Below are 27,508 nucleotides of genomic sequence, written 5' to 3'. Positions count from 1 at the left end.
ATGACTGTAGAGATATGGAACTGGAGGTTTCTAGTACTTACAATGCACTGTGAGTGCTTGTATAGAATGTAGCTCCAGGGAACGCATGATACAGCTGAGCCTCCTCCCAGGCCCAGCATTTCTCATATTTTATTTAAGAGAGATAGAGAGAGAGAGAAGAAACATCACATTACTGCTCTACCACCTATGCAGCTCCTCTGATGTTGGGACTCAAATCCAGGGTCTGGTAAGGCACACTTTACTAGATGAGCTATCTCTCAGCTCTCAGTGCTTTTTTGCATAGAAGCTACATTCCTTTATTCTTACAACATATAAGGCTCATAATGTTCTTATTCTTTTCTCTTTATTCCTTTTTTTTGCAATGCCGGAGCCTTACATATGTGCAGTTCCATCATTCCTAAGCTGACTTTTTCATTCTTTTTAGTTGAAAGGGAGAGAGAGAGAGAGAGAGAGAGAGAGAGAGAGAGAGAGAGAATGGGGGATAGATTAACACTGAAGCTTCCCCCAGAGTGGATGGGATTCAATCCTGAGTCATTCATCTGACAGAGCAGGGGCCTTCCTAGGTAAGGTGTCTTGCTGATCAACTATTGTTTGGATTCCCTTGACAGTATACACTACTTTCCACAGAAAAGTCACTGGGACTGAAAAGATAGGGCCTCTTCCTAAATCTCATTTTCTGCTTCAGAACAACTCAGAGTAATTCAGACTCCTGCTGGAAGGCTATTAAGTGCCACCTAATTCCTCTCAGGCCAGGCTTAGGGGGACCTGAGGTGGCAGGAGACTGTGTTTATCAGGAGTTCCTAGCAAGTTGGGGCTTGTGTGGACATTTATAACACAGGCTGCAGGTGCCTATTTATGTGACAGAGCAAGGGGTCTGCTGGGACAGCACTAACCCAAGGGAAAGCATTTCATGCACAAGGACAATGATAGCTTGAGGGCTCTTGGGAGCATAGCAGAGCCCCACCCCTGCTTTGCCCTTCTGCCTGGCCCCATGAACTTCACTCTCTTCTGAAGAACAACGTTTAGTGGCAAACTGGAGCTCTCAATACAGGGAGATAAAATACCCTTGAATTGACAAACATCTCCCAGTCTTATCAGAGATCAAGGACTCTGGAACATCCTATACAGCAGCACTGGAAGAACCTGATGGCTTGTGCTCACAGCATTGAGGTGGACAGTGGGTGCCAACCCTGCAGATGCTGTCAGAAGAAGCAGGGCAGGAGAGCTATGGTTGTGGCAGGAGGTGGCCTTCTGTGACTCCACAGGGGCTCTTACTGGCCTCTGAAACATGTGAGCATCAGTGTGTGGCCTCAGCGGCTGTCATGGCAGGGCCTTCCCCTGTAAGAGAAGAGAATGGCGAGGGGAGAGGTAAAGGGCAAAACCAGTATGAGTTACTGATCTAGATGGTGACCCAGACTTAGGGAAACATGAAAACTTCCATCAATTGAATACACAAGTTGAAGGACAATTCTTTTCTCCCTTGATTCCAGAGAGGATTACTGTCCCACAACAAACAAAGAACACTAACTTACCAGGGATAAGCAAATGTCTCCATTACCCTTTATGGGGTAATTAGGACAAGACTAAGGCATGTGGATACCTCAGGCAAGGTGAAGACTCAGAATACTCAGGCAGGATTGTTTGTCATGCCTTATAACTGGCTTTGGTGGAATCAATGTTCATTAGGAAGCAAGACCAAGAGGGGTGAGCAGAGCCCATTGTGGGCTGGTTCGTCACTGTGGGTACTTGGGCTGGGGTGGTTCTCTATCTCACTGGCCTGTTACAGGAGTCACAGCCTCTCTGACTGCTGCCCTCTAGACTCCCCTCCCCAAAGATACCTGGGGAGATAGTATCACATTTTCTCATAATTTTTAATCAATTAAAAATTATTTCTAGGGGCCAGCAGTGCCATATCCAGTTGAGTGTGTATATTACCATGTATAAGGACCTGGCTTGAAAGCCCTGGTGCTCACTTGTGGAAGGAAGTTTCACAAGTATAGCAGGTCTCTCCCTTCAACCTTCCCTCCTCTTCCAGTTTCTTTCAAATAAAAAATTTAAATAAATTTTTAATAAAGGAAAATATGGCCAGTGGGAGAGGTGGATTTTTCATATAGGCACCAAGCCCCAGTGATAACCCTGGTGGCAATAATAGATTATTTATACTAGACATCTTTATAACTTCTTTACCTGGTGCCTTACTATAGCAGAGCACCTGTGTAAAAATCTTCAGAGAATGATTTGTCACTTATACCATCTGGATTCTCTCCCACAAAACAAATTTGAGATAATTTATAAGTTAAAATACACCAGATCCTTTCCTGGAGGTGAACTATCTCCACTGTGCTTCTTAAGGCACCAATGTAAAGGGCCTGTAATACACTATAGAAAACACAGAACAGGCTATCTCCTACTGTTGTCCTTATGACCAGGAAGCCATTTCTGGGTGGTGTCAGAAAGGTTAGTGACATTAAAGTCAGAACTTGAGGGGTCACATGCATGTGGCAGGCTTCTGATGCAGGAGCCCTTGTCTTCACAGCCCTGTCAGCTCAAATTGTATTTCTGTCCTCAGTGGTACTTCTTGATATTGGAATATTGTCTGTCTATTTTGTTATTTGTAAGTTTGACAAGTGTCAAAATAAAAAAAAAAAAAGCTACCCACAAAGAGAAGTCTATTTTTGAATATGTAATTGTGGGAGAGACAAAACTGACTTATTAAATTTCCAATATTGGCTTTACACATGGTATTAAACTCTACAATTCTTTTTATAATAGTCATGTGTTGAGAAAGGGAGAAAACCTGTTTACCATCTGTTGTTCTTTTACACTCTGCATCTTCAGAAATGTCACTTTCCAACAAAAGAACTGTTACTGATTTCAGGTCAGGAAAAGGAATGGGGAATTAACTATTTCTTTTCCAAAGAGGCTATAGAATTTGGGCTTCTTGTAATTTTATTTACAAATGAATGGCTATATTAATAGAATTAAGAAGATACTTAGAGTTTGTGTTTTCCATTTCTTATTAAATATGTGCAGTATTTTGGCATTTCTATTCAAGTTCTGCATATATATTTTGCAATATATATTTTGTATTCTCCTCCAGAAAGAGCAGGTCTCTTCTTACTCAGGAGTGAATTCTCTTGCCTGGGTGGGCATCTCTAGGATGCCAGCCTATGCCTCCTCCCACTGCTTGTGTTCTTCCCCCACTGACTAATGAAATTCTGCAGGGAACAAGCTCCGTGTCAACTGGGTTAAACATTATTAATTATCTTTTTTGGTATCTCTGCTTGATCTGATTTAAAAATTCTTCCCACTCTAAATTTCACTTTTCATAATGACCAGGCAAGTGAGTTGATCATCCATCATTTGTCACTCATTCCTTCTGCAATAACTTTTATTTAATAATGCAGGATACAGGCCATCAGAAGTCCCTGCTGCTTTTTAGCCACCAAGTTACAGATGCTACCATGACACCAACCTGGCTTCCCTGGGCAGATGACCTTGCCAATGTGTCCTGGAGACCTACCCCAATAGGGGAAGATAGAAACAGGCTGGGGGTGAAATAAAATGTTCCCTAGTCCCATGGAGGACAGGCAGTTAGTCACTGTTCATGCATTTCAGCAAACCTAGGGGACTAGAAATGTAATCAATCAGGTTGGATCTTTTTGTTAATCAAATTGTATGCGCTTGTATCTTGGCAACTCTGATTGGATGTGGAATGTGGCCAATCCACCTCATCCTTTGTCTTAACTACCAACAGTTTGCATATTATCTTTGTACCTGACTGGTGCACCTTGTAACCACTTTGTAACCAATCAAAATGTATCTTTTCCAAAACCGCCCTGTAACCAATCAACGGCAAGCCGAGCCTGGCTTGAAGGGTATATAAGCAGCTTTCTAAATCGGACGAGTTGATCTAGTCTGGTAGGAGTTCCCTAGATTCGGTCAGTAAATACAGTATCTCCCTGCCCTCCACCCGGTTTTAGCCTCAGACTCCTTCTTTGGATCTGCTACATCTGGACCTGTAACACCTGAAGCTGTATCACCTGAAGCTGTATCACTCTTGAGCTGTAACACTCTGAGCTGTGGCTTGCAGAACTTTTTTCTGTAACAGGGGTATGTTACTTGTCAACTTGCATGTCCATAAGAGAAGCAATTACAAAAGCCAGACCTCCTACTTTCTGCACTTCATAGAAATCTTTGGTCAATACTTCCAGAGGGATAAAGAATAGGGAACTTCCAGTGGAGGGGAGGGGATATGGAACTCTGGTGGTAGGAATTGTATGGGCTTGTAGCTCTCTTATACCACAATCTTGTCAATAATTATTAAGTCACATAAAATATTATTTAAAAAAAAAAAAGAAGTCCCTGCTCTGTGAGAACTATGACCTAATCATTGTGGGGAGGCTTGCAGGTGCTTTTTGAAAGGATGGGAGGACATTTAAACTGACCTCGTATTTTCTTTGATAAGTAAGCAGAGTTTGTATTTCTCCCATTAATACCTATTCTTCATTTAGGACCACCTGGGTTGTATGCTTTCTTCCTATGTAATTTTAAATATGCTAACACTCCTCTCTCTGTGTAGCTAGGATTCTGATTTTCACTGCAGGCATTTGAGGCTTTGAGAGGTTAAGCAACCTGCCCAGGGTTGTGCCAGTCTAGTTGCTTCCAGGTATATGTCATTTATACCTCTGTGTCCTGCTGCTGGTGAGTCCTGTCCTCACAGGACCTGGTCTGGATTCCTTCTGTCCTCACTATCTCAACTCCAACCCCAACTGAAGATCTGGTTCTGAGTATTGCCTTCCCTGGATCTCTAGAGGCCATCAATATTCTCCTCAGTCAATGTAGAAGTTGCCTAAGGACAGAAATCCCTGGAACTCTGGACATGAACTGAGTGCTTGCTAGTCAGGGTTGGTGCTGACTCAGCTTTCCTCCTGGTGACTTAAGTGTTGCTGAGCTGCTCAGGTGAATGTTTCTCCTTTATATCCTGCCTCTCTCTGATCTAATATTCACTTCCCCTCCTTCCTGGGCTTATTTCTGGAGATCATCTTGAGTTGCTCCCAGCAGATCCTTGTGAAGAATCCTATGCACAATCCTTTCCTTGTCCCATTGCTAGACAGGGTAGGCAGTACCCAAACACAATCCCAAAGCCATCCAGGGAGGAAGGGTTAGAGGCCTCGGAAGAGACCAAGGGTGTCATACGGCCACTGGGATTTTGTCTTCAGTGCTTTCTTCTTTAACTGTTGCTTTAAAACTATCTATTCATTTATTCAATGAGATACCAGAACACTGCTTACATGGAGGTCAACCCTGTTGTTAAAATTCGGAGGCTCCAGCTGGCTGGGCTAGCTTCACGGGTGGGTAACAGAGACGACCAGACACACGGCTGGGCAGGGAAGCTGTATTTCTTTATTCAAGAACAACGATTCATAAACTAACCCAAACTAATCACCAAACAAAACTCTGTTGCCTCTTTCCCCCGCGACGGCGCCAAGCACTCTCTAACTCTCCAACTCTGGAACTCTCCAACTCTGGAACTCTGGAACCCTCTCGGGGTTCCTTAGGGTGGGGCCAAGCGGGCCCGCGAAATTAGCAGGACTGATCCAATTTTCTTGGGGGGGGAGAGCTAGAACAACCCAATGTAAAGCATACAACAATTTCCCTTTTCTTTTTAACTAAATGACTACAGTATCAAGGGTGTGGGGTGAACAGAAACCTATATCGTATAGGCATTTTAAAAAAAGAAACTAGCACAAACATGGAGAAACATGTAAGCAAGTAACAAGAACCAGTGTGCTGCCAAGGGAAGGCCTGAGGGGGCCATGTTTTGTCTCTGTGGGCAAAACTTTATCAGCTTAAAAAAACATTTCTTGCCTCTGGGGGACGTACTTGCCTCAACAGGCATTTGCATGGGGGTGGGGAATGGCCTAGAGTCCCAAAGGCAGCTGGCTGCAATTTACTTACTATGAAACAAAACTTATTAGCATAACCATAGCGCAATCTAATGTTTCTAATAGAGAAGGAATTTGAGACTTTTATATATCAACAACGTCTTTTTAACTTTTGTTACACCCATTTAAGATGGAGATGTAACCTAGGTGTGTGCAGGAAAGGAAACCTCAGGCATGAGAATAATTAGCATAGCCACTGTGCGATCTACCATTTCTAATAGAGAAGGTAATCGAGAGTTTTACATATCAACAAGCGTATTTAACCTTTTGTTATACCCATTCAAGATGGAGACACACCCTAGGTGTGTGCAGGTCTTTAGACCAACTTAGTTAAAATATATTGATTGTTAAGTAGTTTTTATCTCAGACTTTAAATGTAAGTTAATTTTATCTTTATGAGAATTACATTGAAAACCTTTTTCATTTAACTTTGACTAGTAAGAATTTAGCCTTAAAGTTACTGTTTACCAAATTTTAAACATACACATAAACTTGGTCATTAATGCACAAGGAGAGAAACCTTTGTTACGAAGACATGTCATTTCAAACACGAATTTAGATATGTACTGTCTTAGTTATTGTTGGGGGTTCACCATCCGGAGGTGGCTTCCCGCGCAGCTCCACTTCAAGGAATTGCAGGTTGTGATCTCTGCACAAATCTCTGCATACTCCAGCTTGTCTGCCTTCAGACCGGACCAGCAGCTGGAGATCTCGTGTGCCCAGTTTCGGCAGGGAGCCCGGGGATCCGGGAGGTCCGGGATCGTTCCAGAATTCATAGCACGAGGGTGGGCGGGCCATCTTTGTAGAAGGCGTGGGCCGAGGTGCCCAGGGGTGGCAGCCATGATAGGCCGCCGCGGCCCTGCCCCATGGCCCTGTCATGTCTGCTGCCCTGCTTGCAGTGGCCGAGCAGCATGGAGGGATCACACGTCCAGTGCCCTGCGCCACGCGGTGGAGAGCTGGCTCCTGTGGGCTGGCCTGCATGTTGGCATTGGGCTCCTGTGTGGTGGCATCGGGCTCCTGCGTGTTGGCATCAGGCTCCAGTGTGTTGGCATCGGGCTCCTGCGTGCTGGCGTCGGGCTCCTGCATGCTGGCGTCGGGCTCCTGCGTGCTGGCGTCGGCCTCCTGCAGGCTGCAGGGCTGCGGGGCTGCAGGCGCGGTGCGTGGGGTTGTCTGGGCACAGCCAGCTGGCTGGCTGTTTAACCAGGTGGCTGGCTGGCTGTTTAACTGCGCCTCGCCTCCCGCCCGCTGGCTATTCCCGCTGGCTGTTCTGAGTTCGCCCAAGCGAGTGGAAACCACAGAGTGGTCCAGAGATAAATGTTCCAGAAACAGCAAAACAGTCTCGTGAAGAAAGAGCAGAGGCCTTTGGAGATCACTTCACAAGCAGAAGAGAAGGCCATAGTACATAGGTAGCCAAATTGTCTTTACTTACCTGAGAGATGTGCAGGTCAGGTCCACGTGGGCGCCATTTGTTGTTAAAATTCGGTGGCTCCAGCTGGCCAGCCTAGCTTCACGGGCGGGTAACAGAGACGACCAGAGACATACGGCTGGGCAGGGAAGCTGTATTTCTTTATTCAGGAACAACGATTTATAAACTAAGACAAACTAATCACCAAACAGAACTCTGCTGCCTCTTTCCCCCGCGGCGCCAAGAACTCTCTTACTCTCCAACTCTGGAACTCTCCAACTCTGGAACTCTGGAACCCTCTCGGGGTTCCTAGGGGCGGGGCCAAGCGGGCCTGCGACATTAGCAGGACTGATCCAATTTTCTTGGGGGGGAGAGCTAGAACAACCCAATGCAAAGCATACAACACAACCCAAGGGCCTTGTGTATGTGAATCCTGTGCTCTTCCTGATGAGCTGCTTTCCCTGCCTCAAACATTTCTCAGCTATCAAAGAGTAAGTCACTTCCCACTCAGAGGGCCATACTTTTCCTGCTATTCCCCTTCCACAGAAAGATAACATAGCCTGTGGTGTTCCACTGAGATTTGTGAACATTCGTCAGTATCATGAGCCCCATTGAGCAAAATCTGTGAGGAAATACGTACACTGTATTTCTTGATTTAAACAACAGCAACAGCAAAAATGGTGCCCAGAACTGTCTAAGGAACTCAACTGACTAGGATTTTCCTAAACCTTTCTCCTTCAGAAGTGTTAGTATCTTTGGGTGTTTGAATTAAATCTGCTTCCCATCATTTCAGAATTTATCCTCACAGTTCTAAGAAAAACTGGCAGGACAGCAAGGTGGTCAGTATGGTATGGAAAGAGTTCTGTAGAAATTTCCACAGCTTTCCCAGTGCAGGATGGGCTGAGTTAAAGAGAAAGGCCAAGAGTGGACATAGTTAACATTTTCAATAGCAAAAGAAATCACTGTAGGCTTATGCTTTTTCCTTTCTTTCCTTTTCACCACCAGGGTTATCACTGGGGCTTGGTGCCAGCATAACAAATCCACAGTTCCTGGCAGCCACTTTTTTTTTCTTTTTGATAGAGACAGAGTGAAATTAAGAGGGAAGGGGGACATAGAGAGGGAGAAAGAGAGATACCTACAACACTGATTCACCACTTGTGAAGCTTCCCCCTGCATTTGGGAACTGGGGGCTTGAATGCAGGTCTTTGTGCATAATAACGTATATGCTCTACCAAATATATCACTAACTGGCCCCTGTAGGCTTATGTTGAGGTCTGTCTCTCAGAGTCCTTCATTCCTTTATGGCCTCATTATTCAAGTGGTTCTGAGCCCTGGGAATTCTCTAAGATGGTATCCCAGACTCTCACTCTTCCCTAGTTGTCTCTGAGGTGCAGTACATACAGACCCTGGAAGCCACTGGCTCATATTTGTCACCTGTTCATGGGTCAATGTAGTCCATGAACTGGACACTCCTCAAGTGTGGAGGCTCTCTTGGGGGAGCTGAACCCTAGTAACAGAGAGTATGAAGTTAGAGCATCATCAGTGTCAACAGTAAGGAAAGAAGCGGGGCCGAGTGGTGGCACACCTGGTTGAGTGCACACACATATCACAACGTCAAGGGCCTGGGTTTGAGCCCTCAGTCCCCACCTGCAGGGGGAAAGCTTTGCCAGTCGTGAAGCAAGGCTGCAGGTGTCTCTCTGTCTCTCTCGCTATCATCTCCTTCCCTCTTGATTTCTGGCTGTCTCTATCTAGTAAATAAAGATAATAAAAACATTAAAAAAAAAAAGTAAGGAAAGAAGCAAAGGCCAAGGGCAGGGAAGCAGATCAGATCAAGGCCACTTACAAGGCCTTGTCCATATGCTGGGCTATTATAACCAAGTATCATTGTGTGTGGGGCTTAACTACTGGCAGTACAAGCTCTTCCAGTCATGGAGGCTGAGTGGTCCCAGGTCAGGTGACCTCAGGGCTTGTTCACCCTAGGGGTTTGGGGAAGGACTCTGTGCTGGCCCCTCCCAGGTCCGGGGTATGGGGAAACCTGTCTAATAGCCTTCATGAGATGTCATCTTTGCATTTGTTTCTGAGTCCACGTGTCCCTCTTCTGTAGACATCAGTCCTATGGGAGTGAGTGTTGCTGGCTGGGCGACACCGCTGTGGCGCTGTCCTGGAGGGCGTGCGGTTGGGAAGGCGCGCGGGTGGGCAGCTTGAGGCCAGCCAGTCCTGGGGGTCTGTGCCTCCACCCAGGGAAGTGGGTCTGGGCAGGGCCGAGCCTCGCTGCGCTGAAACCAAGCTGTGGGTGAGATGCCTGGACCCGGAGGGACCCAACGCAGATCTCCGGGCTGGGTTGGGCCCGGAGGCCTTGGCGCCCGATTGGGTTCGTCCTTTGTTGATACATCGAGGCCCAGCCGGGCGAGCCTTCTAAGAAGGAAGGCTGGCTGAGGATGTGCCCTAGTCCCTCTCTTGTCCGTGTGCCCAGGAGCCTGTCTCCTATTTGCTCTGTCTGTGCTACCTTGCTTGGGAGGTTGGACCTGCTGCTTCTTCTTGTCAAAGTGTGAATAATAACAGTAACTACAATAATAACAGTAACTACAATTTATTAAGAGGGTTAGACAAGATAACACATGGCATGCCCTAGGCACAGAGCAGGGATTTGTTAAACAAACAACAAACAAAAAAAAAAACTATTCTAGGGCACAAACCTATGTACTTGTTTCATTGAGCTTCTGAAGGGGGAAGTTGTGTGTGTGTGTGGAAGAATTATCTACTTTTCTGTCTCAGTACTTTTGACTAACCTAATAAATTGACGCAAGAGAATATTAGTAAGAGAAAAAATAAATCAAAATTTGTGCACATTGAGACCCAGGGAACATGGAACTTATAGTCTGATCCCTGCCATGAGGTCCCATACTTTTTAGAATGGGGATAATAGTCAATTTGAGGGGGAAAAAGGGGGACTACAGTGTCTGATCTGTAACCGTTGGTGGAGAAACACAGACCCTACCCCATGGTGGGACCTCCCTTCTTACCTTTTTTTCTCCCCTCCCTGCCTCCACTAGCAAATCCCTATGGGCAACTGGGGGGGCCAGGGCACATGTGGGTGCAATTATAGCCCTGTGAGGTCTGAGTGGAGAAGGCTGGTGTAGTATATGCAGGAAAAAAATAGAATGTGTGCCTCCCCCTCCTTCTGTTTATAGGTAATGGCTTCCACCCGCTGGGGCTGATGCTTCTATCAGTGACACGGTACACATTAATCTGCCACCAAATTAGAGATTAAATAGAAATTATTTCAAAGATCTTTTCATCAACTTGAAAAGACTAAGACTGTTTTTTTTTTTTTTTTAAAAAAAAACAACTTGGTTTTATTGGAGCTCAGTGTTTTGTTTATATAATAAAAGTAACCTTTAGATGTTAACATAAGTTTTTGTATTCTATCCTGAGATGTGCCCTAATTTAAGACATTACTCAGACTCCAAGCTGCAAGTGAATTTACTTACATACAAACAGGCTGAAGTCTGAACATAGGGCCCTAAACTAGACCCAGAGATGTCCTTTTCCAAAATTCAAAACATCCTTGCAAGAACAGGTGTGACAATTTCCAAAATCTGTCCTTAGGTCTGGAAGATGGATCCAGAGAATGCTTGACAGCATGTCTGCCATCTGGAAGTTGTCACCAAGGACTCAGAACTCTTTCTGCTTGAGCAGACTCACATTTCTTGGGAATACAAAAATAGCCTCCTGTCTGTTGAACCTCAGTACCCTTTGATCATTCAAAAGGAAGGCAGGGCATGAGGGCTCCTAGCGTGTAGAAGGGTTTGCAGCATCATCTGCTTTTATCTGTATTTAGGGACTGATTTTGCTAGCTCAGAGTGCTAACAAGTTAAGGTTACAGAGGCCAGTTGCTACCCAGGTTTCAGCTCATCTCTCTTCCACAATTCCAACAGAATCCAAAGCATAGCTGCAGGCTTTTGCATCTCCCACTGCTTATATTCTCCACCCAAACTCAAGGTTCTCTCACGTAGGAAATCAGCTTTGGTGACCTTCCTGCATCATAGCTGTCATCATTCTGCTTTGAGAGAACATGAAATATGTTTGCTTGGAGTAGATTACAGCTCCCTTAACTAGGAAATGCATGTGTGGATGCTAAGGAGTGAAATCTTTCTACCATCCATCACCCACACCCCCAATTCACAGTGCAATTAGATAGGGAGGGGAGGCACTAGACAGGAAGTTAGGTTCTGTGAGTGGAGTCCTCACATGGAATCAGTGCCATTATGAAAGAAACTTGAGAAAGACTTCTGAGTTTACAGCAAGAAAGTGACCATTTGCAAACTGAGAGGAGAGTCCTCACCAAACACTGCTCTGTGAAAGCTTTGATATTGGACTTCCCAGCCTTCAGAACTAAATGTTTGTTGTGTAAACCACTAGTCAGTCTCTAGTATCTTTTTGGAGCCGTTTGAACTGACTAAAATAGTATGTAGAGTCTATAGGATGGACACTGTATTATTAATTTTTCTTCTAAGATTATTTAAGTGAAGCAGTTTGCCTTTAGCTTATTAACATAGGAGCTCAAGAAGCTGTGATTATTCAAGACAGTTGACCCCAATACATATAAATGTTGGATTTCCTGTTTATCTTTTATTCTTTAGGCAAAATATGGCTTATAGAGGAGTAACTTTGCTTACAAATTGTGAAGAGCAAAGCTAGAGAAGGATTATTGAGAAGGAAGAAAGAGCATTTTATCTGGATACTTTCATGGGTACCCTGGGAAGGATTCCTAGAGCTCCTGGAGGAGAGTCCTGGAAAGCAGGTTAAAGTCATGTGTACATTCCAGAGCAGCATTGGATGTAATAGCTGCAGAACAAAGTCAGTGTTTGAGGTGTTGGGGCTTCCTGAGCAACAAGCCCCAACTAAGCTAAGCAGAGGCAAATGTGAGAACTTAAGGTTGGGAAATTGGAGACCCATGGAGGTGTGTGTGCCATGGGGGGCAGTTTCACTGATGCCAGGCAAACCCAAAAAGGCAGAAGAAGTAAAATATGGTTACTGAGTCCTGACTTCTGGAGGTGGAGCTACGGAGCAGCAGCAGCTGTGTTTCTCTCCTTTCTTGGGTCAACTAGGAATACCAAAGGAGACCACCTGGGACCAAAATAAGACAGGACTAGAACAACTTCAGGAACCCACCAAATCACTGGTGAGTGCAAACACGTATGGTTCATGGACAGAGAGGAGCCTAGGGAGAGATTAAGTGGCTGGTGACAGTCCGGCAGTTTACCGGTTGAGACACTACCTCCAGTCTGCTTCACGAACAAAAAGACAATTGAAGGGAGGAGAGGACTCCCCTAAGACTCACTAAATCAACTGTGAGTCTCCATTGCACTGCCCTCAAAATCTGGAGTAGCGGCAGGGAGGCCCTGTGCTGACACCAGGGGACAGAGAACTAACCAGGAAACTCAGGAGAAGATCTATACCTCAGTGGCCTAGCGGTGGGGCTGTGAAAGTGTCTTTGCATAACTACTGGATTATCTCTGCCCCACCCCACTCTGTTTATCACTTGGTCAGGAGTCATTGATTAGGCTAAGAAGCCTACTTATACTTTAAAAGCCCTCAGGCTCCCATACCCTACAGGGAAGAAAAAGAACAAAAGAGGATTTTAGGCCACTGAGCTCCAACTCAGGGATTACAATACTATGGAATCAACTGTCAGTCTCCACAACTGTGAACGCTTTAACTACCGTACCTTGACACAAATCAATCCAAGCAAGAGTGATCAGTAATTTGAAAAGTACTGAGAGAGGGACCTCATTACATACTATATAGAATAGTTAAACCAACAAGAAGAAATATTGGAGAAATGAACCACGACAAGAGACCAGCTAAAAGCTCCCCAAAGGTTAATCCACAAGATAATGAGGTCAACATCCAAACACTAGTTAAGGAAATAATCACAGGAGTGAGTAAAGAGTTTGAAAGAATTGTCATCAGAAATGCAGAAACATCAAATGAGACTGTGGAAGAAAACACTAATTATCTCAAGGTTATTAGAGAGCTGAAAGCTGAAATTGCTAAGCTAAGAACACAACTAGCTTAACAAGCTAAAACAGTATGAGAAGAGGGTAACAAAATAGATGAATTCCAGAAAACAGTAGAGGGTAGAGAGAATAGAATAAATGAGGCTGAAGACAGAATTAGGAAGATCAAGGATGAATTAGAAATAACTAAAAAAGAAGTAAGAGATCTCAAAAAGAGATTAGGAGATACTGAAAACAACAACAGAATCCTATGGGATGTCTTCAAAAGAAATATTATACACATTTTTGGCTTAACAGAGGAAGAAAGAGAGGGAGGGGAAGAAAGTATTTTTCAGGACATAATAGCTGACAACTTCTCTAGTCTAGACAACATCAAAGACATAAAGGTTCAAGAAGCCCAGAGGGTCCCAAAAAGAAATAACTCAGACTTAAAGACACCAAGACACATTACATTTAGAATGGAATGGAATAAGGATAAAGAAAGGATCCTGAAGGCTGCAAGAGAAAAAACAAAGAGTCATCTACAGAGGAAAACCCATAAGATTAGCAGCAGACTTCTCCACACAAACACTACAGGCCAGAAGAGAATGGCAAGATTTCTATCGAGTGCTCATTGAGAAAGGTTTTCAACCAAGACTACTGTATCCTGCTAGACTGTCTTTCAGACTAGATGGAGGCATAAAAACCTTCTCAGACAAGCAACAGTTGAAAGAATCAACTATCACCAAGCCTGCCCTGAAAGAAGTTCTGAAAGGTCTCTTCTAAATAGTCAGATCATCATAAATATAGCATATATCAAAACACTCTAAAACTCCACAAGAATGGCATTAAAATATCTTCAATCTATGATATCAATAAATGCCAATGGCCTGAATTCACCTATTAAAAGGCACATAGTAAGAAGATGGATCAGAAAATACAACCCAACAATCTTCTGTCTACAGGAAACCCACCTAACTCAACAAGACAAACACAGGCTCAAAGTGAAAGACTGGAAAGCTACCATACAAGCCAATGGACCATAAAAACTGGCAGGAATAGCTATCCTCATATCTGACACAATAGACTTTAAAATAAATAAAATTTAAAAAGATAAGGATGGACATTACTTAATACTCAGAGGATCAGTAAAACAAGAGGACTTAACAATTGTTAACATCTATGCACCCAATGAGAAGTCATCTAAATATATGAAACATCTACTCAAAGAGCTACAGCAATACATTAACAGAAACACACTAATAGGGGAATTCAACACCCCACTCTCTCCACTTGACAGATCATCCACGCAGAAAATCAATAAAGACATAAGGGAGCTAAATGAGGAGATAGATAAACTAGAACTATTGGACATTTTCAGAGTCATTCATCCCAAAAAACCGGAATACACATTCTACTCAAGTCCACATGGGTCATTCTCAAGGATAGACCATATGTTAGGCCACAAAGACAGCATCAGAAAATTCAAGAGCATCGAAATCATCCCAAGCATCTTCTCAACCACAGTGGAATGAAACTTACACTTAACAATCAACAAAATATTAGTAAGAGTCCCAAAATGTAGAAGCTCAACAGCACACTACTTAACAACTACTGAGTCAAAGAGGAAATAAAGGAAGAAATCAAAATGTTTTGAGAGTTCAATGAAAATGAAGACACAAGCTATCAAAATATTTGGGACACAGCTAAGGCAGTACTGAGAGGTAAGTTCATAGCCATACAAGCACATATTAGGAAACAAGAAAAAAGCACAAATAAAAAGCCTGATTGCACATCCTAAAGACCTAAAGGAAGAAGAACAAAGGAACCCTAAAGCAACCAGAAGGACAGAAATCACTAAAGTTAGAGCAGAAATAAATAACACTGAAAATAAGAAAACCGTACAGAAGATCAATGAAAGTAAATGTTGGTTCTTCAAAGAGTGAACAAAATCGACAAACCTTTAGCCAGACTCACATAACAAAAAAGGGAGAAGACCCAAACAAATCAAATCATAAATGAAAGAGAAGATATCACAACAGATATTGCAGAAATTCAACATATTATGCGAGACTTCTATGAACGACTATATGCCACCAAGCTAGAGAACCTGGAAAAATGGACGATTTCCTAGATACCTACAAACTTCTAAAATGAAATAAAGAGGAACTAGATGATATGATCACGCCCATCATAGCTAATGAAATTGAAACAGTTATCAAAACCTTCCCAAAAATAAAAGTCCTGGACCAGATGGTTTTACAAATGAGTTCTACAAAATCTTCAAAGAAGAACTAATACTTCTACTTTTAAAAGTCTTCCAGAAGATTGAAGACACCGGAATACTCCCTTCCAGCTTCTATGAAACCAACATCACTCTGCTACCAAAAGCAGAGAGGGACACAACCAAAAAAGAAAACTACAGACCAATATCTCTGCTGAACATAAATGTTAAAATATTGAACAAAATTCTAGCCAACCAGATACAGCAGTATATTAAAAAGATTGTTCATCATGACCAATTAGGGTTTATTCTAGGCATACAAGGTAGGTTTAATATACATAAATCAATCAACTTGATCCACCACATCAACAAAGCAAGACCAAAAAAATCATGGTCCTATCAATAGATGCAGAGAAAGCCTTTGAAAAAAATACAGCATCCCTTTATATTCAAAACACTACAAAAAATGGGAATAGATGGAAAATTCCTGAAGATAGTGGAGTCTATATATAGCAAACCTACAGCCAACATCATACTCAATGGTGAAAAACTGGAAGCATTTCCACTCAGATCAGGTACTAGACAGGGCTGCCCACTATCACCATTACTATTCAACATGGTGTTGGAAGTTCTTGCCATAGCAATCAGACAGGAGCAAGGAATTAAGCATAGAGATTGGAAGAGAAGAAGTCAAACTCTGCCTATTTGAAGATGACATGATAGTGTACATAGAAAAACCTAAGGACTCCAGCAAGAAGCTTTTGGAAATCATCAGGTAATACAGTAAGGTGTCAGGCTACAAAATTAACATTGAAAAGTCAGTGGCATTCCTCTATGCAAACACTAAGTTAGAAGAAGTTGAAATCCAGAAATCAATTCCTTTTACTGTAGCAACAAAAACAATAAAATATCTAGGAGTAAACCTAACCAAAGAAGTGAAAGACTTGTATACTGAAAATTATGAGTCACTACTCAAGGAAATTGAAAAAGACACAAAGAAGTGGAAAGATATTCCATGTTCATGGGTTGGAAGAATTAACATTTTCAAAAGGAATATACTACCCGGAGACATTTACAAATTTAATGCGATCCCCATCAAGATCTTAACCACATTTTTTAGGAGAATAGAACAAATGCCACAGATGTTTATCTGGAACCAGAAAAGACCTAGAATTACCAAAACAATCTTGAGAAGAAGGAACAGAATTGGAGGCATCCTACTCCCAGATCTCAAATTGTATTATAGGGCCATTGTCTTCAAAACTGCTTGGTACTGGAACATGAATAGACACACTGACCAGTGGAATAGAATTGAGAGCCCAGAAGTAAGCCCCCACACCTGTGGACATCTAATCTTTGACAAAGGTGCCCAGATTATTAAATAGGGAAAGCCGAGTCTCTTCAACAAATGGTGTTGGAAAAAATGGGTTGAAACATGCAGAAGAATGAAACTGAATCACTATATCTCACCAAATACAAAAGTAAATTCCAAGTGGATCAGGGGCTTGGATGTTAGACCAGAAACTATCAGATACTTAGAGGAAAATATCGGCAGAACTCTTTTCCGCATAATTTTAAAGACATCTTTAATGAAATGAATCCAATTACAAAGAAGACTAAGGCAAGCATAAACCTATGGGACTACATCAAATTAAAAACCTTCTGCAGAGCAAAAGAAACCACTGGCCAAACTGTCGCTGTCGGCCCGCAACAACAACATGGACACCAGAGTCTTCTTCCTCAATTCCCTTTATTTCCTTCTTATGGCCACCTTAAGTACCTTTCACTGTTACATAGTCAGCCAATGGGCATTAAGCAAGCATACAGCATTCATAGATCATGCAGCCTTCTACCAATCATAAAACAGTTCACGTGTACAGCACGCAGTCTGTTCAGTTGGATCGTCCAACTTCCGCAAAGTTGTTTACCACTTTACTGGTTTAGCCACCACGTGGCCGGCGCCATCTTAGGGGCGTGATGTGCAGTGTCATTATGGCTCCCGACACAAACCAAGAGACCCCCTCACAGAATGGAAGAAGATCTTTACATGCCATACATCAGACAAGAGGCTAATAACCAGAATATATAAAGAGCTTGCCAAATGCAAGAAAACAAATAACCCCATCCAAAAATGGGGGGAAGAAGATATGGACAGAATATTCACCACAGAGGAGATCCAAAAGGCCAAGAAACACATGATAAGATGCTCCAAGTCTTTGATTGTCAGAGAAATGCAAATTAAGGCAACAATGAGATACCACTTCACTCCTGTGAGAATGTCCTACATCAGAAAATGTAGCAGCAACAAATGTTGGAGAGGTCGTGGGGTCAAAAGTACCCTCCTGCACTTCTGGTGGGAATGTAAATTGGTCCATCCTCTATAGAGAGTAGTCTGAAGAACTCTCAGAAGGCTAGAAATGGACCTACCCTATGCTCCTGCAATTCCTCTCCTGGGGATATATCCTAAGGAACCCAACACACCCATCCAAAAAGATCTGTGTACACATGTGTTCTTAGCAGTACAATTTGTATTAACCAAAACCTGGAAGCAACCCAGGTGTCCAACAGCAGATGAGGGGCTGAGCAAGTTGTGGTATATATACACAATGGAATACTACTCAGCTATAAAAAATGGTGAGTTCACTGTTTTCAGCAATTTTGGATGGATCTTGTAAAATTCATGTTTAGTGAAATAAATCAGAAACAGAAAGATGAATATAGGATGATCTCACTCTCAGGCAAAAGTTGAAAAACAAGATCAGAAGAGAAAACACAAGTAGAACCTGAACTGAAGTTGGTGTATTGCACCAAAGTAAAAGACTCTGGGCGGGGGGGATTACAGGTCCAAGAAGGATGACAGAGGACCTAGTGGGGGTTGTATTGTTATATGGAAAATTGGGAATGTTATGCATGTTGAAACTATTATATTTACTGTCGAATGTAAAATATTAATTCCCCAATAAAGAAATTAAATTAAAAATAGAAAGAAAACTGGGAAATGTTATGCATGTACAAACTTTTGTATTTACTGAAGAATGTAAAAATTTAATTCCTCAATAAAGAAATTTTTTTTAAAAAGGAAAATATGGAGTGGGAATCACAGATATTAGATCCCCTTCCATTCTATACAGAGCATCTATGAACCCCACTACTGATTTCCCCTAAAATTTCTTCCTCTGTATTACAAGGTTTTGGTGAGAAATAAGAAAAATGTATATATGGTTCCCACACAGTAGTTTCACAGAAAATGGTTACAATCACCACTGCTAATACAGCATCAATGAACTGAATGGGGTTAATTTTCCAGACTCCACAAGTGTTTGTTAGCACAAAAGGGAACAAGTAAATGCTGTCAGTTACCCTTCCCTACAACATGTGCTATTAAGAATCAGTGAACATAACAGGCTGGGAGTATGGATTGAGCTGCCAACACCCACATCTAGTGGAGAAGCAATTATAGAAGCCAGACCTTCTCCCTTCTGTACCCCATAATGATCGTGGTTCCACACTCCCAGAGGGATAAAGAATAAGGAAGCTTCCAATGAGGGGATAGGATACAGGACTCTGGTGGTGGTAATTGTATAGAATTACACTCTCTTATCCTACAGTCTTGTTGATCATTATTAAATCAATTTAAAAAAAAGAATCACTGTGCAGAATGTCTATGAACACAATAGGGCTGAGCCAAGGACTCTTTGGAAAAGCCACCAAGCATGTAGAAGGACCTAGAATACTCAGATAATTATGCTTGCCCTCCACCATTGAGTCTAGCAGAGGCCAGACAAATGAGACAGGGAGGGCTAGAAATATCAATGCAAATAAACAAGCAATGCATACAGTTAAAGAGGACCTGAACTGTGTTAACCTGTCTGGCTACTAGATCTCCAGTCAAATAGAGTGAATATGAATTCCCTCAACCAGCCTTGTGGCCCATGGGTGACCCCCATGTGCCTCTAGGTAGCAGGTCTCAGGTTTAATGCAAGGAGCTGCCTGGTTTCCTCCCAGTTATGAATGCAACTTTGCTTCTAAAGACTTTTTGAGAGCCCTTTTGTAGAGCCTGTGATGTGACCATGTTAAAACTGTCAGCACTCAGTGCCTGCAATGCACATGCTGAGAGCCTCTGCACACAGACAATGATTTTCCAGACTTGGAAAGCCCCCTCGGTCTAGCTCAGATTTATCTTAATTATTACATATGAAAGAGTTGCACGTGAGACACACAGAGAAAAGCCACAGCACCAATCTGGTATAAGTGGTGCCAGAGATCAAACCAGCTACCTCAGCCATGCAAACTTAATTCTCTATAGACAGGGCCATGCAGGAATTCTGAGTAGGAGACCTATTATGGAATGGCCTTGGGCTGTGAGGGCTGCATATCACAAGTACACACAAAGCCATCTATTCAAAGAACAGAAGCACTGTCCCCAGTGCCCTCTGTAGCCTTGCTTCTTCCTTGACTCTGAATACCACCCAGGGCCCAGATAGCCACTTCACCTTGCAGACCTATGCAGATCTGCAGGCAGGATGTGAGCTGTGAACACTTCCAGATAAGTGAAAGACCAATTAATTAACTTGCCAAACACCTCCTCTCAGCATAAAAGCAATCAATGGCTGCTTGCATATCAAAGTCTTTTCCCAAGAGTTTTGATAGCTACTCTCCTGCTTCTTAACATCTGATTGCTGTCTCCAGTCCTCCCATACTCACAGAAACTGGGAAATATGCTCCATAACTGGCTCCTGAAACTGACACTGGGTCTCAACTTTGGCAGGAACTTGGATATTGGATGTTAGAATTGTTACCTTATACATAAATGTTATGATTATAAGAACAGTTTATGAGACTTAAGCACTTTTTTAAAAACAAAAAAATGCAACTTTTATCTTTCTTCTCTCTTTCTTTTTTCCCAGATAGGTGAGATACAGAAAGGAAGAGAGAGAGAGAGACAGAGACAGAGAGAGAGAGAGAGACCATAGCATTATTCCACTTCTCGTGAAGCTTCCCTTTGAACTTGGGCCTCTAGTCATGGTAAATTGTGTATTCTACCAGATAAATAGCTCCTAGATCTTATTTATACTGAATGTGGGCACAGTAGCAGATATGAAAAGGGAACTGTAGTAAAGACATGACCCTGGCTCCATGTGCTTGTCGTCTAGTGGAGCAAAGCAGGCAAATGTGCTTCAAAGGAGCAGGCAGAGCCACTGGGTAACTATATCACTGTTCATCACAGAGTCCTGCCCCCAATTTCACATCCTGAGTAAACACAGTTCTCTCACCACCTGCCTGCCCAAGTTGACCTTCAAGAAGGTCCCCTTGACCCAGTTCCTGGATAGTCTGTCCTCCTCTCACCACCCCCACCCCCATCCCTTGTTGCAAATAAATTCTTTTTTTTTTTTTGTGGGTATGGAAGCTTTTATTTATTTATTTATTTATTTATTTATTTAAGAAAGGAGACATTAACAAAACCACAGGATAAGAGGGGTACAGTTCCACACAATTCCCACCACCCGATCTCCATATCCCATCCCATCCCCTGATAGCATTCCCATTTCTCTATCCCTCTGGGAGTATGGACCCAAGGTCATTGTGGTTTGCAGAAGGTGGAAGGTCTGACTTCTGTAATTGCTTCCCCGCTGAACATGGGCGTTGATTGGTCAATCCATACTCCCAATATGCCTCTCTCTTTCCCTAGTAGGGTGGGTCTCTGGGGAAGTGGAGCTCCAGTATACATTGGTGGGGTAGTCTGTCCAGGGAAGTCTGGTCGGCATCCTGCTGGCATCCAGAACCTGGTGGCTGAAGAGTTAACATAAAAAGCCAAACAAATTATTGAACAACCATGGACCTAAAGACTGGAATAGTGCAGATGAAGTAATGGGGGGTATTCCCTGCAGGCACTTCTGTACTTCAGCTTTCAGGTATATATTTTTCCCTAGTTTATGGGCACATGTGAACATATGCTTTATCTCAGGGGACCTGTAGTATATCTAGGTTTGGGAACTTTATTGGAGAGTGGACCACCTGGAATGGAATTAGAGAATACTATGAAAGGAAAGGCCTCACCCGAGTGATGAAACTGAAGGGTTGTCATTCCACACCTGAAGTCTCTGGACACAGTCTGAAGTGAAGCATGTTGGGGTGGCACTCATTGCGTTGATTGGGTTGCGATCCACGGATGAAATATTATTTGATTTGGATTGAGAGAAGCATGCAGGAAAGTGGGCCCCACCCTAAGGTTCCAAGACTGGGGGAAATAAAGGCTCTATAGTGGAAATGTGAGGTTCCTGCTGTCTTAGGGTTCAAGAAGACAATGGATAGTTATTGTAATAAGTAAATTCTGTAGTCTTACGTGGAAAAAAATATGAAATTCTTGTTAGGAAGTGACAGTATGCAAATGAATGGAAATTTAGACAACATGCTTGTAGCTTGTTTGACAAAAAATATCATCATCATGATGAATGTCCCTAACATCAGAGGAAAAATCAGCTTGAGCTGCAGCCTATGAGAGATGAGTGCCCAAGGCATCAATGGCAGTATTGTGCTTTCCAGAAATTTCAGCCCATGGTTGTAAAACAAAACAGGCTGTGAGAAGAGGGCTAGAAAAATAAGAAGGAGAAGGAGAAGGAGAAGGAGAAGGAGAAGGAGAAGGAGAAGGAGAAGGAGAAGGAAGAGGAGGAGAAGGAGAGGGAGAGGGAGAGGGAGAAGGAGAAGGAGGAGAAGGAGAAGGAGGAGAAGGAGAGGGAGAGGGAGAAGGAAGAGAAGGATAAGGAGGAGAAGGAGAAGAAGGAGAAGAAGAAGGAGGAGGAGGAGGAGGAGGAGAAGAAGAAGGAGGAGAAGAAGGAGAAGAAGGGGAAGAAGAAGAAGGGAAAGAAGGGGAAGAAGAAGAAGAAGAAGAAGAAGAAGAAGAAGAAGAAGAAGAAGAAGAAGAAGAAGAAGAAGAAGAAGAAGAAGAATTTGGAGCCACAGATGGGTATCAGGCTCACTGACTTCTATAGAAAAAGAACATTTAAAATTAGTGTGGTGTATAAATAACCAGAGATGAGTAGTTGATATCTATATTTCTCAATGCTTAATTCATCTATATTTCTTAATTCATCTATATTTCTCAATGCTTAATTATATATATGATATCTATATTTCTCAATGCTTAATGCAGTTTTTGTTGAGAAATCTAGTATGTATCCAAAGACTCCATCTCAGCTCCCAAGCTACATAGCTGTAGGTGCAGCTGCCTCAACTAGGTTTTACAGGACAAAAAAAGAGTTAAATGTTCTTTTTTAAAAAATTATTTATTTATAAAATAGAAACACTGACAAGACTATAGGATAAAAGGGGTACAATTCTGTTGGTCTGCTTCTAATTCTGCTTCTAAGACCCCTTCTGTTTTGATCATCACATTAGGTTCGCTTGCATTGCTTAACACTGTGGTCTATTTACATAATCACTGTTTTGTTTGAGACCCGCACTGGTTTAATCCCCACTGGTTCACACTCTCTTTTCGCTCCGCCCCCTCTCCTAGGCACATCCTGTTTTCCACTGTTTAATCCCCCTGGTTTGTGCTTTTTTCCTTCTCTCCACCATACTTCCTCTTCCTGACACTTCTGCCTCAGGAGATATAAAGGACCGGATTTTCTAATGAATAGAGATTGATTGATTGCACTGCATCCCGATCATCAATAAAGATTGATCTGTGTCCCAGCTCAGCCATGAGTCCCTGGCTGTCTGTCTCCCACCCGCAAACCTAGCCCAGCATCTGGTGCCTGAACAGGGATCGGCACAATTCCCACCACCAGAGCTCTGTATCCCATCCCCTCTCCTGATAGCTTTCCTATTCTTTAACCCTCTGGGACCCAGGGTCATTATGGGGTACAGAAGGTGGAAGGTCTGGTTTCTATACTTGCCTGCTGAACATTTGTGTAGACAGGTCAATCCATACTCCCAGCCTGTCTCTTTCCCTAGTGGGGCAGGGCTTTGAGGAAACAGAGATCCAGGACACATTGGTGGGGTCATCTGTCCAGGGAAGTCCAGTTGGCATAATGATAGCATCTGGAACCTGGTGGCCGAGTAATGATGCTGAAGGGTTGACAGGTTAAACATTCTTTTTTTTAAATTAAAAAAAAAAATTTATTTATTCTCTTTTGTTGCCCTTGTTGTTTTATTGTTGTAGTTATTATTGTTGATGTTGTCATTGTTGGATAGGACAGAGAGAAGTGGAGAGAGGGGAAGGCAGAGAGGGGAAGAGAAAGATAGACACCTGCAGACCTGCTTCACCGCTTGTGAAGTGACTCCCAGGCAGGTGGGAAGTCCGGGGCTTGAACCAGGATCCTTAGGCTGGTCCTTGTGCTTTACACCACCTGTGCTTAACCAGCTGTGCAACTGCCCGACTCCCAAGGTTAAACATTCTTAAGCACCAAAGGAAACTTCCATGCTCTGGTGTCTCTTCATCTCTATACATTATTCTTTATCTTTTAAAAAATATTTTATTAGTTTATTTTATTTGATAGGATAGAAATTGAGAAGGAAGGCGAATATAAAGGGAGAGACAGACACCTTCAGCACTGCTTCACTTCTCATGAAACTTCCCCCTGCAAGTGGGGGCCTGGACTTTGAATCTGGGTCTTTGTGTACTGTCAGATGTGCACTTAACCAGGTATGTCACTACCTGGCCCTCATCACTCTATCTTATTGTCTGAATGAAAAGGTGACCTAGATGTATGAAGTCACTCATTATGAGGCCCTAGTTCACTTTTACCTCTCCCCCAAAATAAAGCCCACTTTTACCAGTTTATTTTATTTCTTGATAATAAAAATATCTCCTTAAATATTTTTACATTTAATTTATTATGTATTGGATAGAGACAGGGAGAAATCAAAAGGGAAGTGGGAGATAGAGAGGAAGAAAGAGAGACACTTGCAGCACTGCTTCTCCACTCATGAAGCTTTCCCCCTGCAGTAGGGCTTGGGGGCTTAAGCCTGGGTCCTTATATAAAGACATATATATTATAATATGTGCACTCAAGTAGGTGCACTAACGTCCATCCCCTAAGTCATTAATGGTGTTGAAAGTATAGGGTCTCAATCAAGAAGGGCAGTGACTTATAGGTAATCACTTGTACATTTAATGTAATATCAAAGATATACATTTGTTTCAAGATATGTAAAGTATAAGAAACTGTACCTTTTCCTTTCTTCTCTTCCACAAGGCCCGGCACCCCACTCCATGGGTGCTGATAATGTAGACCCCATGGTAATCCATGATCAGGGACACTTGAGGCTCAAGATACTTGCTATTCTTGGGAGATGTCCCCAACCATCTCCCATGCCTCTATCCTTGGCCTTGGATAGCTCTCAAGACTTGTTTGCACTGCATTTGTGCCAGGAAGGAATGGTTGCTCCACTGAGGTCAGAAGTCATTGCTGTTAGGTCCCATGATCCCCAAGGTTATCTCTGTGATGAGGGAAATTAAGCTAAGCATGTAGACCTCATATTCCTTGCACCTCTGAAAATACCAAAGCCTATTTTCTTTTTCTTTAATTTTTAATTATATTTATTTATTTATTTATTGGATAAAGACCACCAGAAATTGAAAGAGAAAGGGGTGATAGAGAGGGAGACAGACAGAGAGACACCTGCAACACTTGTAAAGTTTCCCCCTGCAGGTGGTGACCAGGGCACTGAACCTGGATCTTTGTGGATTGTAACAAGTATGCCACCACCTGGCCCCGCCTAAAGTCTATTTTCCCCTCAACCCAGGCCAATCTTACCAGATTCCTTTCCCCTACCCAAACACACCCCCATGTGGGCCATCAGGGACCACATGCTCATGGTCCAGACCAGACAGTCTGTCTTACAACAGTATTTAAGATAACAGCAAGAAATCTAGACCTTTACTAAGGAGCAACACAAACTAGACACCATACTGTCAGATGAGGTCCACCTTACAAAATCCCTTGAGTCTTCATCGGAGTCTGATGGCAACCACCTTAAAGAACTCATTTACCAGACTCCCCAGGACACCTGTGCATGTACCCTCACATACATGCAGCCCCTTCTCCCTAGAAAGGGCTTTCCCCTTGTAATCAGGGAGTGCGTTATTTCAAAGGGTTTTTTGTTGGTTTGTTTTTGTTTTATTTTTGCTACCAGGGTTATCATTGGGGCTCAGTGCCTACACAACTCCGTTATTTCCTGTGGCCATTTTGTTTACAGATGATGAGAGACAGAGAGATGGAGAGAGAGACAAGGAGAGAGGGGCTGGGGAAATAGCATAATGGCTATTCAGAAAATTTTCTTGCATGATGCTCTGAGATACCAGCTTCAATCCCTAACACCAGCATAAGCCAGAGCTAAACTGTGCTCTTTTCTCTCTCTTTCCCCCCCATAATAAATAAGTAAAATAACTAGCTTTTAAAAAAGAAAAACCAGGCAGAACCAGAGTGCATCTTTAAAAAGAGAGAAAGGGAGATACCAGCAGTCCTGCTCTACCACTTGTGGTGTGAACCACCACCTGGACCCAAGCATTTAGAGCTTTTAATTCTATTCATTCTCTAGATCAGGTGCCTCCTGAACTAGACTCATCTTCCTCACTGGAAGCTCCCCATAGTCAGTATCTGCCTTTCTTGTCATTAACACCTGCAGGTGGCTGTATGGTCACCTTTTCAATTTTGTTCTCTCCTTCCCAGGTTTGAAGGAGATTACTGCCTGGTCCCCATCACCTCTTTCATGTCTCTTGAACCTTCCTCCTTAGAGGCATGCATCAGTGTTACTACATCAGTGATAAATCATTATACATTGACAATGTTTTAAAATTGAAAACTATTCCTAGAAGGTGGCTCAGTGGTAGAGGACATGTATGAGGCCCCAGCACCACATATGCCAGACTAATGCTCTGATTCCCTCTCTCCCTTTAATAAGTTTATAAATAAACCTTAAAAATAAAATTGAAAATGAAAATGGCTTAGGGTGTGGCATCATGGAGTCAGTGGTGGAAATGGGGGTTGGAAGTAAAAATAGTAACAAAACATTATATTTTATTCCACATCCTATGGTTACTCAAAAGAGAAGAACATGTTTAAGAGTGATACCAAGATACCCCTGCACTCTAATTCCAAAGACATTTGAGCTGAGCTTCAGAACATTACATTCTCCAAACAACTGCAAGCAGAGTCTTTCTTAGAATACAGCTAAGACCTTTAAGAAATCACTAAGATTTGGACTTGACATTAAAAAAATATTGCTTGGAAAGTAAAATCAAATTTTAGTGAGTTTTTTATGCTGCCAACCACATCAGTCTGATTCCTGGTTTCCTTTCCTTCTTCTCTAAAAGGCAGGTTAAGTTCATCTAAATTACATGAAATATGACCCTGGCTATCACAAATCCATGCAAAATTTTACTATATAGTCACAAATCCAGTTTATGCTGACCTGATGTGCTATGGCTGCAATAATACATATTTTTCTGAAAAGGGCTGAGAAATAACCTCTATATATTGGAGAACACACTTTCCCTGCACACAACTGTACCCATCATGTATTGCTGTACAACAAACCTCAAAAATAGAAACACTTATTATTAGGTCTTGCAAGAGGGACACAGACATGGGAGACACCTGTTTATGGTGCTATTCCTTGGATCCACTGTGCCTATCAGCTTTAAGGACACTCACTATAGAACTCCCTCAATTTAAGGATGTAATCCTAGTTTAATGTCATAAGCCTTGAGAGTGGTCTTGTTTGGGAAATAACAGATATAATTCATTGGCATAAAGGATGAAAGAGTTGCCTGTGGGTCTATAAGGCTCCATGGACCACAACTTGGAAATTACCAGAAAAGTCCACTGTGGGAACTCCAGGATCCCTTGGTAGCCATTGCCAAAGCAAAGTCCAAAGATAATGGCCCCAGTACTTACCAAGGGCATCATGTCCAGGAATCCCTACC

The sequence above is a fragment of the Erinaceus europaeus genome, chromosome 5 (assembly GCF_950295315.1).
Source record: "Erinaceus europaeus chromosome 5, mEriEur2.1, whole genome shotgun sequence".
NCBI lineage: Eukaryota > Metazoa > Chordata > Mammalia > Eulipotyphla > Erinaceidae > Erinaceus > Erinaceus europaeus.
Note: the sequence above shows the minus strand (reverse complement) of the source record.